General features: G+C 45.0%; 1 protein-coding gene and 1 long non-coding RNA gene across 3 annotated transcripts in view; one reads left to right on the top strand and one right to left on the bottom strand.

Annotated features, from left to right (window-relative positions):
- Positions 1-13,644, bottom strand: part of LOC144761900 (uncharacterized) — a 256,334-nt gene extending 242,690 nt beyond the window's left edge. The window contains exon 1 of the long non-coding RNA XR_013595938.1: positions 13,528-13,644. This is a non-coding gene — a long non-coding RNA (uncharacterized LOC144761900). The remainder of the gene's footprint in view (positions 1-13,527) is intronic.
- Positions 13,645-13,824: 180 nt separating this feature from the next.
- PPM1B (protein phosphatase, Mg2+/Mn2+ dependent 1B) overlaps positions 13,825-18,725 on the top strand; it is a 187,626-nt gene continuing 182,725 nt past the window's right edge. The window contains exon 1 of one of the 2 annotated variants that reach the window (XM_078649681.1): positions 13,825-14,034. The gene's annotated coding sequence lies outside the window, so the exon portion shown is untranslated. The remainder of the gene's footprint in view (positions 14,035-18,725) is intronic. The other variant, XM_078649680.1, reaches the window with a different exon arrangement.

Here is an 18,725-nt window from a genome sequence, read left to right as displayed (position 1 = left end):
CTAATATTGCGGGGATCTTGTCTGATCTGCAATGACAAACCGTCTCACTCAACTATGGGTTCAAACAACCCTCACAACCATGTCGTATCTACCTTGGCGGATTATTTGGATGCCCCTTACCGTAATCAGAAGGACTGAAGTTCAAACTTCTGCTCCACAACTCGTAAATGCTCTACAACTGCCTCACAATGCACCGACTCGCTGTGCAGGGCACACAGCGGTCTTCCTCAATACAAAGCGTGGTTACTCGGGGTGTAGACACTAACAAAGGACTCGGCTAACCAGCTAGAGATCCCTAAACTACGGGCGCCATGTTCAAAGGGTCAAAAACATCTCGGTGATCACACGAAATAGCCTCAAAATGAAAAATAAAAAATAAAAAATAAATAAAATGACGCCAAAAGATAACAAGCATTTACAATGCAATGGTTTTGCCTTTGTTAAAGTTAGAGCTATTGGCATTGCTCTTGACACTCTGAAGCTCCACTCTGAAGCTCCACTCTGCACTCTGAAGCTCCACTCTGCACTCTGAAGCTCCACTCTGCACTCTGAAGCTCCACTCTGCACTCTGAAGCTCCACTCTGCACTCTGAAGCTCCACTCTGCACTCTGAAGCTGCACTCTGAAGCTCCACTCTGCACTCTGAAGCTGCACTCTGAAGCTCCACTCTGAAGCTGCACTCTGAAGCTCCACTCTGAAGCTCCACTCTGAAGCTCCACTCTGAAGCTCCACTCTGAAGCTCCACTCTGAAGCTCCACTCTGAAGCTCCACTCTGAAGCTCCACTCTGAAGCTCCACTCTGCACTCTGAAGCTCCACTCTGCACTCTGAAGCTCCACTCTGCACTCTGAAGCTCCACTCTGCACTCTGAAGCTGCACTCTGAAGCTCCACTCTGCACTCTGAAGCTGCACTCTGAAGCTCCACTCTGAAGCTCCACTCTGAAGCTCCACTCTGAAGCTCCACTCTGAAGCTCCACTCTGATGCTCCACTCTGATGCTCCACTCTGATGCTCCACTCTGATGCTCCACTCTGATGCTCCACTCTGATGCTCCACTCTGAAGCTCCACTCTGAAGCTCCACTCTGAAGCTCCACTCTGAAGCTCCACTCTGAAGCTCCACTCTGAAGCTCCACTCTGCACTCTGAAGCTCCACTCTGCACTCTGAAGCTCCACTCTGCACTCTGAAGCTCCACTCTGAAGCTCCACTCTGCACTCTGAAGCTCCACTCTGCACTCTGAAGCTCCACTCTGAAGCTCCACTCTGCACTCTGAAGCTCCACTCTGAATCTGCACTCTGAAGCTCCACTCTGCACTCTGAAGCTCCACTCTGAATCTGCACTCTGAAGCTCCACTCTGCACTCTGAATCTGCACTCTGAAGCTCCACTCTGCACTCTGAATCTGCACTCTGCAGCTCCACTCTGAATCTGCAGCTCCACTCTGCACTCTGAAGCTCCACTCTGAAGCTCCACTCTGAAGCTCCACTCTGAAGCTCCACTCTGAAGCTCCACTCTGCACTCTGAAGCTCCACTCTGCACTCTGAAGCTCCACTCTGCACTCTGAATCTGCACTCTGAAGCTCCACTCTGAAGCTCCACTCTGAAGCTCCACTCTGAAGCTCCACTCTGAAGCTCCACTCTGAAGCTCCACTCTGAAGCTCCACTCTGCACTCTGAAGCTCCACTCTGAAGCTCCACTCTGAAGCTCCACTCTGAAGCTCCACTCTGAAGCTCCACTCTGAAGCTCCACTCTGAAGCTCCACTCTGAAGCTCCACTCTGAAGCTCCACTCTGAATCTGCACTCTGAAGCTCCACTCTGCACTCTGAAGCTCCACTCTGAATCTGCACTCTGAAGCTCCACTCTGCACTCTGAAGCTCCACTCTGAATCTGCACTCTGAAGCTCCACTCTGCACTCTGAAGCTCCACTCTGAAGCTCCACTCTGCACTCTGAAGCTCCACTCTGAAGCTCCACTCTGAAGCTCCACTCTGAAGCTCCACTCTGAAGCTCCACTCTGAAGCTCCACTCTGCACTCTGAAGCTCCACTCTGAAGCTCCACTCTGAAGCTCCACTCTGCACTCTGAAGCTCCACTCTGAAGCTCCACTCTGCACTCTGAAGCTCCACTCTGAAGCTCCACTCTGCACTCTGAAGCTCCACTCTGAATCTGCACTCTGAAGCTCCACTCTGCACTCTGAAGCTCCACTCTGAATCTGCACTCTGAAGCTCCACTCTGAATCTGCACTCTGAAGCTCCACTCTGAAGCTCCACTCTGAAGCTGCACTCTGAATCTGCACTGTGAAGCTCCACTCTGAATCTGCACTCTGAAGCTCCACTCTGAAGCTCCACTCTGAAGCTCCACTCTGAAGCTCCACTCTGAAGCTCCACTCTGAAGCTCCACTCTGAAGCTCCACTCTGAATCTGCACTCTGAAGCTCCACTCTGCACTCTGAAGCTCCACTCTGAAGCTCCACTCTGCACTCTGAAGCTCCACTCTGCACTCTGAAGCTCCACTCTGCACTCTGAAGCTCCACTCTGAAGCTCCACTCTGAAGCTCCACTCTGAAGCTCCACTCTGAAGCTCCACTCTGAAGCTCCACTCTGCACTCTGAAGCTCCACTCTGCACTCTGAAGCTCCACTCTGCACTCTGAAGCTCCACTCTGAAGCTCCACTCTGAAGCTCCACTCTGAAGCTCCACTCTGAAGCTCCACTCTGAAGCTCCACTCTGCACTCTGAAGCTCCACTCTGAAGCTCCACTCTGCACTCTGAAGCTCCACTCTGAAGCTCCACTCTGCACTCTGAAGCTCCACTCTGAATCTGCACTCTGAAGCTCCACTCTGCACTCTGAAGCTCCACTCTGAATCTGCACTCTGAAGCTCCACTCTGCACTCTGAAGCTCCACTCTGAATCTGCACTCTGAAGCTCCACTCTGCACTCTGAAGCTCCACTCTGCACTCTGAAGCTCCACTCTGAAGCTCCACTCTGAAGCTCCACTCTGAAGCTCCACTCTCCACTCTGAAGCTCCACTCTGAAGCTCCACTCTGAAGCTCCACTCTGAAGCTCCACTCTCCACTCTGAAGCTCCACTCTGAAGCTCCACTCTGAAGCTCCACTCTGAAGCTCCACTCTGAAGCTCCACTCTGAAGCTCCACTCTGAAGCTCCACTCTGAAGCTCCACTCTGCACTCTGAAGCTCCACTCTGCACTCTGAAGCTCCACTCTGCACTCTGAAGCTCCACTCTGCACTCTGAAGCTCCACTCTGAAGCTCCACTCTGCACTCTGAAGCTCCACTCTGCACTCTGAAGCTCCACTCTGAAGCTCCACTCTGAAGCTCCACTCTGAAGCTCCACTCTGAAGCTCCACTCTGAAGCTCCACTCTGAAGCTCCACTCTGAAGCTCCACTCTGAATCTGCACTCTGAAGCTCCACTCTGAATCTGCACTCTGAAGCTCCACTCTGAATCTGCACTCTGAAGCTCCACTCTGAATCTGCACTCTGAATCTGCACTCTGAAGCTCCACTCTGAATCTGCACTCTGAATCTGCACTCTGAAGCTCCACTCTGCACTCTGAAGCTCCACTCTGAATCTGCACTCTGAAGCTCCACTCTGAAGCTCCACTCTGAAGCTCCACTCTGAAGCTCCACTCTGAAGCTCCACTCTGAAGCTCCACTCTGAATCTGCACTCTGAAGCTCCACTCTGCACTCTGAAGCTCCACTCTGCACTCTGAAGCTCCACTCTGCACTCTGAAGCTCCACTCTGCACTCTGAAGCTCCACTCTGCACTCTGAAGCTCCACTCTGAATCTGCACTCTGAAGCTCCACTCTGCACTCTGAAGCTCCACTCTGCACTCTGATGCTCCACTCTGAAGCTCCACTCTGAAGCTCCACTCTGAAGCTCCACTCTGAAGCTCCACTCTGAAGCTCCACTCTGAAGCTCCACTCTGAAGCTCCACTCTGAAGCTCCACTCTGAAGCTCCACTCTGCACTCTGAAGCTCCACTCTGCACTCTGAAGCTCCACTCTGCACTCTGAAGCTCCACTCTGAAGCTCCACTCTGCACTCTGAAGCTCCACTCTGCACTCTGAAGCTCCACTCTGAAGCTCCACTCTGCACTCTGAAGCTCCACTCTGAATCTGCACTCTGAAGCTCCACTCTGCACTCTGAAGCTCCACTCTGAATCTGCACTCTGAAGCTCCACTCTGCACTCTGAAGCTCCACTCTGAATCTGCACTCTGATGCTCCACTCTGAATCTGCACTCTGAAGCTCCACTCTGCACTCTGAATCTGCACTCTGCAGCTCCACTCTGAATCTGCAGCTCCACTCTGCACTCTGAAGCTCCACTCTGAAGCTCCACTCTGAAGCTCCACTCTGCAGCTCCACTCTGAATCTGCAGCTCCACTCTGCACTCTGAAGCTCCACTCTGAAGCTCCACTCTGAAGCTCCACTCTGAAGCTCCACTCTGAAGCTCCACTCTGAAGCTCCACTCTGAAGCTCCACTCTGCACTCTGAAGCTCCACTCTGCACTCTGAAGCTCCACTCTGCACTCTGAAGCTCCACTCTGAAGCTCCACTCTGAAGCTCCACTCTGAAGCTCCACTCTGAAGCTCCACTCTGAAGCTCCACTCTGAAGCTCCACTCTGAAGCTCCACTCTGCACTCTGAAGCTCCACTCTGCACTCTGAAGCTCCACTCTGAAGCTCCACTCTGAAGCTCCACTCTGAAGCTCCACTCTGAAGCTCCACTCTGAAGCTCCACTCTGAAGCTCCACTCTGAAGCTCCACTCTGCACTCTGAAGCTCCACTCTGAAGCTCCACTCTGCACTCTGAAGCTCCACTCTGAATCTGCACTCTGAAGCTCCACTCTGCACTCTGAAGCTCCACTCTGAATCTGCACTCTGAAGCTCCACTCTGCACTCTGAAGCTCCACTCTGAATCTGCACTCTGAAGCTCCACTCTGCACTCTGAAGCTCCACTCTGAAGCTGCACTCTGAAGCTCCACTCTGAAGCTCCACTCTGAAGCTCCACTCTGAAGCTCCACTCTGAAGCTCCACTCTGAAGCTCCACTCTGAAGCTCCACTCTGAAGCTCCACTCTGAAGCTCCACTCTGCACTCTGAAGCTCCACTCTGAAGCTCCACTCTGCACTCTGAAGCTCCACTCTGAATCTCCACTCTGAAGCTCCACTCTGCACTCTGAAGCTCCACTCTGAATCTCCACTCTGAAGCTCCACTCTGAAGCTCCACTCTGCACTCTGAATCTCCACTCTGAAGCTCCACTCTGAAGCTCCACTCTGCACTCTGAAGCTCCACTCTGAAGCTCCACTCTGAAGCTCCACTCTGAAGCTCCACTCTGAAGCTCCACTCTGAAGCTCCACTCTGCACTCTGAAGCTCCACTCTGAAGCTCCACTCTGCACTCTGAAGCTCCACTCTGAAGCTCCACTCTGCACTCTGAAGCTCCACTCTGAAGCTCCACTCTGCACTCTGAAGCTCCACTCTGCACTCTGAAGCTCCACTCTGAAGCTCCACTCTGCACTCTGAAGCTCCACTCTGAATCTGCACTCTGAAGCTCCACTCTGCACTCTGCAGCTCCACTCTGAAGCTCCACTCTGAAGCTCCACTCTGAAGCTCCACTCTGCACTCTGAAGCTCCACTCTGCACTCTGCAGCTCCACTCTGAAGCTCCACTCTGAAGCTCCACTCTGAAGCTCCACTCTGCACTCTGCAGCTCCACTCTGAAGCTCCACTCTGAAGCTCCACTCTGCACTCTGAAGCTCCACTCTGAAGCTCCACTCTGCACTCTGAAGCTCCACTCTGCACTCTGAAGCTCCACTCTGAAGCTCCACTCTGCACTCTGAAGCTCCACTCTGCACTCTGAAGCTCCACTCTGAAGCTCCACTCTGAAGCTCCACTCTGAAGCTCCACTCTGAAGCTCCACTCTGAAGCTCCACTCTGCACTCTGAAGCTCCACTCTGCACTCTGAAGCTCCACTCTGAAGCTCCACTCTGCACTCTGAAGCTCCACTCTGAATCTGCACTCTGAAGCTCCACTCTGCACTCTGAAGCTCCACTCTGAATCTGCACTCTGAAGCTCCACTCTGAAGCTCCACTCTGAAGCTCCACTCTGAAGCTCCACTCTGAAGCTCCACTCTGAAGCTCCACTCTGAAGCTCCATTTTGAAGCTCCACTCTGCACTCTGAAGCTCCACTGAAGCTACACACCGCGCAGGGCAGCTCTGGATGCTGATGCGAGAGGCCAGCTGGGAGGCGCGCTGCTCGTCTTCCTGCTCGTGCTGACTCGGAGAGAAAACTTGTTTTCATTGGGAGAGCGGCCTTCAAAGACCCGGTCACTGCGCCTCTCCGAGTGTTTAGCTTGGGATAAAATGGGCGCAGTGTTGTGGTGATGACAGTAGAGCAAGGGAGGTGCCGGCAATGCCGGAACAGACTCGGGGGCGTTCCCGGCGTCGCGTGACGTCGGCAAAAGGGAAAGAATGTCAGGAACGCCCCCGTGTCTGGTCCGGCATTGACGGGCAGGCCCCTCGTCCAATGGCAAGGCTCCGTTTACGGAGCCAGCCAATCAATGACGAGGGCCGACCCAAAGCACCCTACAGTTCTCAACAGGATTTCGCCTGCGCGAAAAGCTGCGCAGAGCGCAGCTTTCGCTAGGCAAAACCTAAAAAGGAAAGAAAGAGAAGAAAATAGTGTTTTTTTTTTAAAAAACTCCTACTATACATCATTTTCGTACAATATTCAAATGTTCGTGACATTCTACAAAAAAAGCAGACATCAGGCTGAAACAGACTCCATGGGTAAAAAAACTCATATAAAACATGATAAATCGATTTTTTCATTTAACCCTTTGGGTTCCTGGGTGACCAAAAACCTAATCCAATGTATTTCTCTTTGGAGGAGGGATCTGGTGAGATCAACCCCCTCGTATACTTTAACAACTTCCAGAATGGAGAACCTGATCTGAGCTATGCTATGGTTGTTGTCATTCCAGTGTTTTGCCAGATTACTTTTCACATTTTTGTTTCTTATCGTGCTTTTGTGTTCTGTTATTCTCGTTTTGAGTTTTCTCTCCGTTTTACCTACGTAAATTTTCCCGCAGGGACACTTGATGTAATAAATTAAATTTTTTGAGTTACAGTCTCCATTATAGTGCAGTGCCATTTCTTTTCCGGTTTGTGGATGATGTAATGTTTTTCCTGTGATCACATTAGAACAATGAACACAATTCTCACATTTCTTCATTCCTCTGTTGGACACTTCAGTGTCTCTTATGGGGGTCAACAACAGTTCTTTAAGGTTCTTAGACCTTGTATACGCAAAAATCGGTTTGTTATCAAAAATTCCATTAAAATCATCTTCATTCTTCAAGAGATCCCAATGTTTGTTGATGATTGATTTCAATTTTTGAGATGAAGTTGAAAATTTGGATACAAACACGTGCCTGTCCGTAGTTTTTTTTGGTTTCTGGATTAATAGATTCTCCCTGCTGTTTGAATCTATCCTTTTTTTTGCTTTAAGCAAAATTTCATCAGGGTAACCTCGTTCTTTATAGCGTTGATGTTGAGTTCTGAGATTCTCTTTTAGATCTTCCTCTTGAGAGCAGATCCTTTTGATCCGCATGTATTGCGATACTGGTAGGTTGTTCTTTAGATTTTGAGGATGAAAACTATGAAATAACAAAGAGTTATTCACATCAGTCTCTTTTCTGAAAACTTTCGTTTTAATCTGCGTGTCCTCAATATTGACCAAAACATCTAGGAATGGCAGTTCTTTGTCACTGATGGCATGTGTGAATTCAATGTTGTCTTCACAATGGTTCAATCTGGCTATTTCAAATTCAAGACTTTCTTTGGTTCCAGACCATAGTACAAATATATCGTCTATGAATCTACGATATAAGATTGCATGTTCATTCCAGACGTTGTTCGTGTAAATATGGTCAGCTTCAAATTTAGCCATGAAGGTGTTGGCATATGCCGGGGCCCCAGCAAATCCCATGGACGTGCCGTTCTGTTGGAGGTAAAACTTTGATGCCCATTGGAAATAACTATGATACAAACAAAAATGTAAAAGTTCCAAAATGAAAACTTTTTCTGCCTTTACAGAAGGTTGTTGTAGCAGAGCCCATTCCACGGCCTCCATTCCGGATTGGTGAGGGATAGAGGTGTACAACGACTTCACGTCGATGGTACACACAAAAATAGAGCATGGTATTTGAGTCTCCTTTAATGTCAATAAGAAATCATTGGTGTCTTTAATATACGACGACCATTTTTGTACAAAAGGCTGAAGAAATTTATCGATATATTGGCCCAATGGTTCGAATACTGTCCCACATCCAGTTACAATCTCAGAACTCAACATCAACACTATAAAGAACGAGGTTACCCTGATGAAATTTTGCTTAAAGCAAAAAAAAGGATAGATTCAAACAGCAGGGAGAATCTATTAATCCAGAAACCAAAAAAAACTACGGACAGGCACGTGTTTGTATTCAAATTTTCAACTTCATCTCAAAAATTGAAATCAATCATCAACAAACATTGGGATCTCTTGAAGAATGAAGATGATTTTAATGGAATTTTTGATAACAAACCGATTTTTGCGTATACAAGGTCTAAGAACCTTAAAGAACTGTTGTTGACCCCCATAAGAGACACTGAAGTGTCCAACAGAGGAATGAAGAAATGTGAGAATTGTGTTCATTGTTCTAATGTGATCACAGGAAAAACATTACATCATCCACAAACCGGAAAAGAAATGGCACTGCACTATAATGGAGACTGTAACTCAAAAAATTTAATTTATTACATCAAGTGTCCCTGCGGGAAAATTTACGTAGGTAAAACGGAGAGAAAACTCAAAACGAGAATAACAGAACACAAAAGCACGATAAGAAACAAAAATGTGAAAAGTAATCTGGCAAAACACTGGAATGACAACAACCATAGCATAGCTCAGATCAGGTTCTCCATTCTGGAAGTTGTTAAAGTATACGAGGGGGTTGATCTCAACAGATCCCTCCTCCAAAGAGAAATACATTGGATTAGGTTTTTGGTCACCCAGGAACCCAAAGGGTTAAATGAAAAAATCGATTTATCATGTTTTATATGAGTTTTTTTACCCATGGAGTCTGTTTCAGCCTGATGTCTGCTTTTTTTGTAGAATGTCACGAACATTTGAATATTGTACGAAAATGATGTATAGTAGGAGTTTTTTTTTAAAAACACACTATTTTCTTCTCTTTCTTTCCTTTTTATCTTTTGGCGTCATTTTATTTATTTTTTATTTTTCATTTTGAGGCTATTTCGTGTGATCACCGAGATGTTTTTGACCCTTTGAACAGTTTAGGGATCTCTAGCTGGTTAGCCGAGTCCTTTGTTAGTGTCTACACCCCGAGTAACCACGCTTTGTATGGAGGAAGACCGCTGTGTGCCCTGCACAGCGAGTCGGTGCATTGTGAGGCAGTTGTAGAGCATTTACGAGTTGTGGAGCAGAAGTTTGAACTTCAGTCCTTCTGATTACGGTAAGGGGCATCCAAATAATCCGCCAAGGTAGATGCGACATGGTTGTGAGGGTTGTTTGAACCCATAGTTGAGTGAGACGGTTTGTCATTGCAGATCAGACAAGATCCCCGCAATATTAGGACCTCCTGTTTTTGGCACCGAGGGTTTACATTAAGGTAAGATAGAACAGCGCGAGTGGCAAGTTGGATTATTTGACAGTTGAGAGCAGTTTTCTACATGTTTTTTCACACATTTTTTTCACACGTGTTCTCATGGTCTAGATTGAAGATTCAGGTGACTACGATACCAGTGAGTTCGTTTCTCCGTGATTTTGGGTTTTTATTTTTTTGGCACAGTGAGGTGCTTTCACAGTGGTGATGGTTACGTGTGTTTTCACTCCTCTAGCATGTTTTTGATGACGTTGTGGACACCTTGTACATAATGATGATTTGTTTTCTGTCTCGTTTCTGACTGTTAGAGTAACTTGTACACACAATTCATTCCACAGGCCCCTGAGGAAGAGCTCCATGAGCACTAAGGAAAAGTTACCTACTGTTAATGTTGAAAAATGCAAAAATGTGAACTTTATTTCATTGTATAATCATGTATTGATTGAAACTATTTTGTTACTGAGGAAAAGCTACAGAATCATTTTCTGATTATTTTTTTGATAAACCGTACATCTTGAAAACAAATAATTGTGTTTAATATGTGTAAAAATCAAGGCGGAGTGTTTGTATTACAACTGCGCATAGCGACAGTGCGCTGAGGTTAAGTGTCACAGACACTTAAGATAGGTTTTCAGTTGCAGGCACGGACAAGACAAACGTGCTACCTTAGCAGCACGCTTAGAGGAAAGAATTATAATTTCGGTATAATTAAGTTGAACCCTTGATAAACCCCGAGTGCTCCTCCTATCCACCATTCATTTTGTTTCTAACCACCCCACCCCTCTTGTGTAATAACAGCTCTGAAACCTTTTTAAAGGGCATCAACTGTTAAATTAAATTTCTTGCCAGTATTAAAAGGCTTTAGCACAGGCATCTCTATTATTTTTTCACAAAATGTAGAAATCCTCCACAGTATTCATTTTGTACTGAGGAACATATACCAGAAATAATCAAAAGGAGCCTTTTTCCTTCTCTTCAGGCTTGTAATGGACACTACACGTTTTAAGAAGTACTATGCGGAGATCTAAATTCATTAAAGTTAGATTCTTACCACATTTAAAGAACATTGTGTTTTTCCATGCTGCGGTATACGCTTGTACGTTGTACATGTTTTAAAATAACAGCAGTGCGCTTCTGTCGCAATATTTGTAACTTGATTTCCTGGTCAGGTTGCTATGATTACAAGAACACGATGGCAGACCAAACGTCACGTTTCTTGCGTACTTGATGTGTTGCACTGAACATATACTATGTACTGTGTAAAGTATTCCTGAACGGGGCGGGCACTGTTGAAGCCTGTGATCTGTTGCTCATGCTAATGCTATGCAGGCGGGGGAAGCACGCCAGCTGGCCGATCAGAAATCAAACTACTCACAGTAGGGAGTAATTAACTTCCAAATCCTCAGGACCAGAGTGTCTTCAGAATTTCCAAATTCTCAGCGACAGATTGTTATAAGCAATTCTTATATGGGAGACAAAAGATTAGAATGTGCCACGATCTCCTGCTTTTCTGCTGAGCTTTTACATCATGTATTTATTTTTCCTCCTCAGTCAATGGGTCACTGCTGCACTTTAAGCACACTGGCAACTGTAGCAAGGGATCACAGACGCAGATGTGAAAAATCCAAGTTTATTTCCATCAACAACCACAGCTGAGCATTCAGCGGAAAATGCCAACAGCAACTGCTGAAGCAACGTTCCTGTAGACTCTCTGTGCATAGTGTTCCTAACTCCAGAACGTGGAATCATTAACAAACAATAAACAAATAAGTATCCTACTCAGTAAACATCCTACAAATGTTCAACAATCATACCAACATTGCACCCATATTGAACAAACAGTGACACACGTTGCCATATATCATTCCTAAAACTTCAGGATCACCCTTTAGTAATTCCCATTACTCGTATATCCTCAGTACCTCCATGTTCAGAAAAAAAACTGCTATCCCTATCTGTTTGTAAGACGCTCCCACCCTCAGAATCCAAACTGAAAGGAACCTTACAAGTTCCTTAAAACCAATCTCATCAGATAGGCCTTCCTCATGATCGCTTTTATCTTCACAGTCCCAACTAGGGTGACCAACCGTCCGTAAATTTCACAGACCGTCCGTCATTTTAGTATGATGTCCACAAGGCGTCCGTAATTTGGGGATCTCAAATTACGGACACCTTACAGACATCATACTGAAATGGGAAATCTCAGAAAGGAATGCTGTTTCCCATGCGAGAGGCCCCGTGAGTTTAAATGATTTCACACGGGCCTCTCGTTCTTATCTTTTAAACTGAAGAGACTGCCTGCAGCGGCCCCTCCCGGACCTCCCTCGTGCAGACTTGTCAGTCTGAGACTGCAGCTGATTGTCATTCTATAAGTGCTAATTGGCCCAATTGTGGTGACAGCATGTGGGATGCCTTCTCCTGCATGGGACTAGGGCAAAGCATTCTGCTTTTGTCTTGGCGCCATGCTGTAGAAAATAAAAATAAAATAACTAACATCGTTTTCACTGTACAGACAGATTTCAACATACATACATACATACATATAAAAAAAATACGATTTATTAATGTTTATAGTTACTAGCACAAATCTTGATTGCAGGAAGGGCCCGATGTCGTTTTGCAAAGCTGTGCGCATACTGAAAAAGTGCACGATTGGCTCAACCTTATATAAACTTATTTTGACTTGTATTTATTTTGGTTGTCTATTTACTTACTTATATATTATTGTGCCACCTCCTCTGATATGTCTGTAAAACTTATGTTTTGTCCCAAATTTTTGTCCTGAATTTTGACCTTCTGTCCTGAATTTTTGTCCTAAATTTTGACCCTTTGTCCTGAATTTTTACACTGACCGTCCTGAATTTGCACCCTGCCAGTTGGTAACCCTATCCCAACCTTCGTTGATCCTCATTGCCCCACCTTTCTCCCTCTCCAGACTCCGACCCTCTCTTTACGTCCACCCTAAAATCAAACCCCTTTCTCGGTCTTACCAGCAGCCTAACCGTCAGTCTTTACTCGGACATCCAGCTTGAAAACTCTCTGCAGACACCTGTATAAATGTTTGCCCCACGTCACCATATATTCCAGACCCACGTTATCACTTAAAAATTGGAGGGTAGGTTCATTTATATTTGACTAACGGCGGAAACAATGATTTGAAAGCCTAAGATTGGAATCTGTTGTAATAAGTAGTATTCCTGCGAGACCACACAATTCCAGTATCTTCTCTCTGAAGATCGCTTTCTTTTCCGGCCACTTTAACCTCGTCCTTCGTCGTCTCCCAACTCTCAGAGCACTGACCTCTATACTCTAGCTACGTCGCCAGTTTCTCTTTAGTCCCTCAAAGCCAATTTCTCCTCAAGCCCCCCACCTAATCAGTCTAGCATTAGAGGTCCCAGTTTACTAACATACTACACTACGGTAACTTCTGAGACTTATGCGCCCCTCTCCGAAAATTAAACATTTCCTCAGACCTCCACTCTCATCCTTTCCTTCAGCCAAGGTCAGTCTTCATCTGACATCCACGCTTCAGCATTTTATTGGACCCACTAACTTTAGACTCTTCTGAACCAGCCTGTCTTCTCCTCACTAGAAGAGTATGTGGCGCAATGGCTACAGGTGCCAACCTTGCAACTGGGGAACAGAGTTCCAACCGCCTCAACATTTTGTGAAGCTCGGCAAATTAATTAATGCTCCGGAGCCTCCAAAAATTAGTCTGTCCTCGTGCAATGTAACTGGTGCTAAAATACCTTGAGTTTGAACTATATAAAAGTGCCCATAAAAAACGAGGGTTGTAAACTCACAAAATATTTCTATCCTCGGACATCCAAAAGCTTTCATTTTCTCTGTTAGACCCCTGTCTTACCTACGTGGCCTTAAATTACCCCTAAGCCTCTCCTCGGCTCCCCTAACACTCCATCAGGTATCTCAGGCAAGCACGCCACCAGCTGGGGGAGGGGTAATTCACTGACAGGAACGCGCTCGAGTTGCGTCACACAACAGCAAACAAGCCCCGGACGTACTCTTTGCACCCGGCAGTAGAGGTCGTTGTATCAAACATACACTCTAGCTTTGATGCCCGCTCTATGGTTATGTGCTTCTGTAGCCCGTCCCTCCGCCCGGTTTTTCTCCAACTGAAATCCGAAGGCTGCATGACATCATTGAATAGACAAAAAAGGGGAGGGTCCGAGAACGGGGTCAGCGCGCCTGCGTTGTCCTTGACGGTTACGTACTTGTCACGTGACACAACGTCGTCGCTAGGTCGTTTCCTGTGATGGGAACTAGTCGCGACCGCCGACCCCGCAGCCCCCGTGTGAGCGGAGCGCCGCCTGCTGCCAGGCCCACTGCGCCCGGGAGCCGCCACGAGGCACAGGTGAGCTAGAGTCCACGGATTTCAGAGGCCAAGCGGTATCCGCCCCACTTTCCACCCCAGGGGAGGGGCCCACTTAATCGCTGTCACCCTGCTTCCCTACACGTCGGGCCCGGCCAGGCATCGCTGTCTCCCACTGGTGCAAAGCTCATCTACTGCCTCTCAGTAGGAGTAACAGTGTTTAGGCCTCAGGTGAACTTTAATGCGTGGGAAGGTGTCAGATCCGCACAGGCCGGGACCTCTGCCCTATCTTTCTGCTTTATGTCAGTTGAGGTCTGTCACTTTCCTCAAACTGAAGTTCTTCCAGTCAGCAAGCAGGGTATCAACGTATATGGCAGTGGGTTCAATTTACGAGCTATTGTTCATCATTTCCAAAATGCTTCGTTTCATTCGCGCCCGTAGATTGACTGGCAACATCTGATTTTACCCTGTAATTCGAGTTGACATATAGCGTAATTTAAATTGACAGGGCCGTTATATACTCGCACACAAGCCCGATGTTGGATACCTTTCTAAAGTGTATTTACCTGTACACGGACGGCCAAGTTTTATATGCAGGAAAATAATAATCTCAATTGTCCTGCCTTTCGCATACACCCACTCTTCTACTCGTGATTGACCTCCTGTTTTTATCCTGGTCAGTATTTAGCACTCTGTGTGGTGATTGTCCGTGTAAGCCAGGTTCACATCAGCCAGTATTGAATAAGCATTAAGAAGAATTGCAGATAGAATAGGAGGGCGACATGTTTATCCACTTGTGCCAAATGTAAGAATGTTTACCATTAGCTGATGCTGTGCATTTTATTGCCAATTCGCTTCTTCCGCGCGCGCCCACTGCCTGGTGTGCAATCCAGCATCCTTCCTGTAATCACCCTTTGTGGTAACAGTGGGCGACTTAATTGATGAAAGGAGCCCAGGGTTGTAGTGCGCTGTCACAAGCTCGAGATACAGTACCGCACTGAAGTTGGCAGCAGTGGTGTCATCCTGTCGCAGCCTCTGAATACAGTTCTCTTGAGTCTGAATATCAGCTTTGTATGCAAAAAAACGTGACACCTATTTCTTCCTTCTGTGTTTTGGTTTTTCTTCACCTTTTGATTTGTTTTTTACTTCACTTTTTGGATCAGGAACTTGAACGTATACACAGTGACTGGTTTACCAATAAAGTAGTGAATCTGTACCTATAGAAGTATTTCTTAATCATAAGAATACTTATTTCGCTTGAATAAAACCATAAAAGTACACACAATAAAATCAAAATACACACATCATTAAAATCTCACTGGTAAAACAGCACAACGTACAAATAATAAAGAGATGGCATGATACCCATTTTCTTATTTTTTTAAACTGCACATCTTTCTGACAGCAGCAACTAAAGAAATTAGCAACACTGAAACCTTCCAGGAGGCAGGTTAACATTTAGATATAAATTAGTGACGGTCTTGCTTGCAAAAAAACCCTTTGTCTTTTAGTAATGTTTCTATAAAACATTGACGAAGGGAGCAATAATGATCACACAACAGCAGAAAATGCATTGTGACCGGAGTAGAAAATGTATTGCATGAACACGATCCCAATCCTTCCACCTTATGCCACCCTTGGGGTTCTGCAAGCAATGTATTAAATGTAATCTAAACCTCGTTTGTAGGAAGCAATGATAAGGGATTGTAGCTATGATTAGATAAGGCACTACTGACAGGCACTTTTTATTAAAATATAAGCTCATAAGTGGTTTTCTCTCCACACACACACACTAGACAAATATTGTTTTCTGGCCCAGATCAGATCTCGCCTGGCGAGACCGTTTGGGGACACAAACCTAGGGTGCCCTCTTTCTCATCCAAAGGAAATCAAATGCATTGTCTGCTGCTTTCAGAATTGTGCAGAAATCCCTTCCCAGCCTAACTTACGGCCCTCTTCTCAGTATTCTTTCTGCAAGACTAGAACCGACTATCACATACGGTAGTGAAGCTACAATGGGTAGGGATACTGAAATCCTGAATAAAAATATATCCAGAGTATATCGGGCACTATTTCGGCTACCAGCAAACGCTTCTCCTGCACAAGTAAGGTTGGAGTTCAGACTAACTAATCAACAATATTCAAGGCAAGCACAGTTCATAAAAGTTTGGAACCAAATAAAAACGGATTACCAAAATGAAATATCGCAACTTTTATGGAAAGAACTAAGTAATGACATGAACTCTCTGGCAGGGCTGTACCTAACGAAAGCGATTTAAAGATTTTGAGGTGACGTCAATATGGGATACAAATATAACCAAGACATCATTTAAGAGGATAATTAACAGAACTGCAAGCTATCTAAATGATAAAGCTATCCTTACCAAAAGAAAACACGCTTGGACAGTAATAAATGGTTATAAAAAGAAAGAAATCCAACAATATTTGGTGATTCCCTGGACGGAAAAAAATAAACAGGTGCTCCTCAATGCAAGATTGGGCAAAATGCCAGGCCTGTGCCATCGTCCACCTTGGGCAAGAACGGTAACGCAAACCGAATGTAGATTGTGCAACACCTGTGAGGAGGATATTCTTCATCTTCTTTGTACTTGTCCGGAACTCTCCCAGGAGAGAAAAACTTTGCTTAAGATTCCTCTAAATGCATAAGGTCATGCAGGCAGGCCCTAATAAGGTGTCTGGACTCGAATGATATTATTTTAAATGCTACGTTTGTAAAATTTCTAACGATAGCTAAAAATAAACTAGGAGATGTAACTATTTTAAATATTTAAATTTTGAATGATATTTTACTGTTTTATGTATGACTATAGCTTTTATTGATATATTTTTTTTTTTTTCCGAATGTGTAATATTGTAAGATTTTAAATAAACAGAATAAACTTACTTACTTACTCTTTCTCTTCTCGAATCTTGATATAGAGGAGCCAGGGAATACTATTCATCCTCTTTAAGCTCAAGCAATCATTAGCGATTTTCTGATTGAGCTCTACTTCAGGGGCGATCACATCCTGATTCAGTGCAGTAGTGAAACCAATACCACCAGATCAGAATTATACTCTACCCCCAGCTCCTGATGGGTAATATAGGAGGGTACAGATTGAGAGACTGAGCAGATTACACAAAAACGTATTCTCCACTATTTGGATGTCTCCCAAATCCTTCTATCCCCAGATCAGACCAATAATAGGCGATGGCAATCCATTTTGCCCTGTAGACTTTCAGCATGGCTTGACAAGGTTGTGCCCCCAACCTTTTGACAAAGTCCAGAATTGCCACTGCAGCTCTTGACTTGGCATTTCTCTTTGCTTTTCTTTGCCAGACCCAAGTTACCCTTTCATCAATCAGGAGCCCCGGATATGAGAAGTTGGTTACCATTGTAATTTCAGTACCCTCCCCATACTGACTTCTGTTTTCTGATTCTTGGGCCCATAGAAGTATTCATTGAATGGGTGCAAATGTATTACTTTTTGGACTTCACAAACCTTTGCAGTAGTAGGCTTGGAAATCTGTGTCAGTCTCAGGTCTACAGGCAAGGTACTGGCAATCAGATACCTAAAAGAGGATGGAATGAATGCTTGAAAAGTGTCTAACCACTTGCAGTTGCTTGTGGTATTATTCTAGCTTGGCCTGGGTAAAATTTTATAATAAGCTGGTGTAAATTCTGGAATTTTGGTGCTCTCAATTTTAAAAATTACAACACTTCACGCAATTGTCATTCGCTGTAAAAATTTACAGTGAATAGTGCAATTCGCAAAAAAAATCTGCAGCGAAAGCACAGGAACAGAAAGAACATAAGTGTCTGTTATTCGCAGTGCTTGTTTAAATGCATCCTCGAGCCAAAAATTGATGAGGATGCATAAAATACAGAGCAAAATGACAGATCTGATCTTTTTGTAATTTCAAGTAATTATGTGAAAGCAAATGACACACATTTTTCCAACCAGTTGTTTTTCGCCCACTTTGTCAGTTTACACAAGACATCCAGCTAATGTAAAACAGCACTGGTCGTATATCATACCAATAGGTGTTCTGTATCAGTGTCTCGCATACTTCACATCCAAGAAATAAGGATATATTCCTGAATGTGTTTCCAACAGACACCCAACTGAGTCATTTTGTGTATTTTGCATTCAATTGTGAATTGTCCTCTGTATTTCATGTTTGGTACACTTTGTCAAATATTTACTGTTGTTATTGTATATGTTACATGACATTCCTGTGTGTTTTCTTGATATGTCATTATCTGTGTTGCTCCACGATATGCTTCATAATATACCATGCTCATTTTTTATTTTTTGGCAGTTTGGTTTTCTATTTAGTGACTAGATGTGTTGTACCATGTAATTGGCCATTCCTAGTCTATCAGGAGATGAATAAGACTAGTAAAAAAGAAATATTACACTTCCCTACAGAACCAATTCTTGTTGCATACCACTTATTCTTCATGTGAGCAGTCCATTCCAAACCACGGTCATCGCACGCCTCCACCCTGTGGCCCATTACTTTTTTTTAGTTTGGAAATTTGACATTTACACCCCATCGGAGTCGCACTAGCTATGCAAATCACTGCCTGCGCAGTTGGCTGACCGCATCTACTTGTTTATGGTTGTGCCTCAGTGCCCTACTCTGCCTGTTTCATATTCCCCCCTCCTCTGTTGGCTTTATCCATTAGTGCAAGCAGTTATTGATACCATCCTGCTCTGTTTTTGGTT

The sequence above is a fragment of the Lissotriton helveticus genome, chromosome 6 (assembly GCF_964261635.1).
Source record: "Lissotriton helveticus chromosome 6, aLisHel1.1, whole genome shotgun sequence".
NCBI classification, from domain to species: domain Eukaryota; kingdom Metazoa; phylum Chordata; class Amphibia; order Caudata; family Salamandridae; genus Lissotriton; species Lissotriton helveticus.
This window is presented reverse-complemented; position numbering and strand designations above follow the sequence as displayed.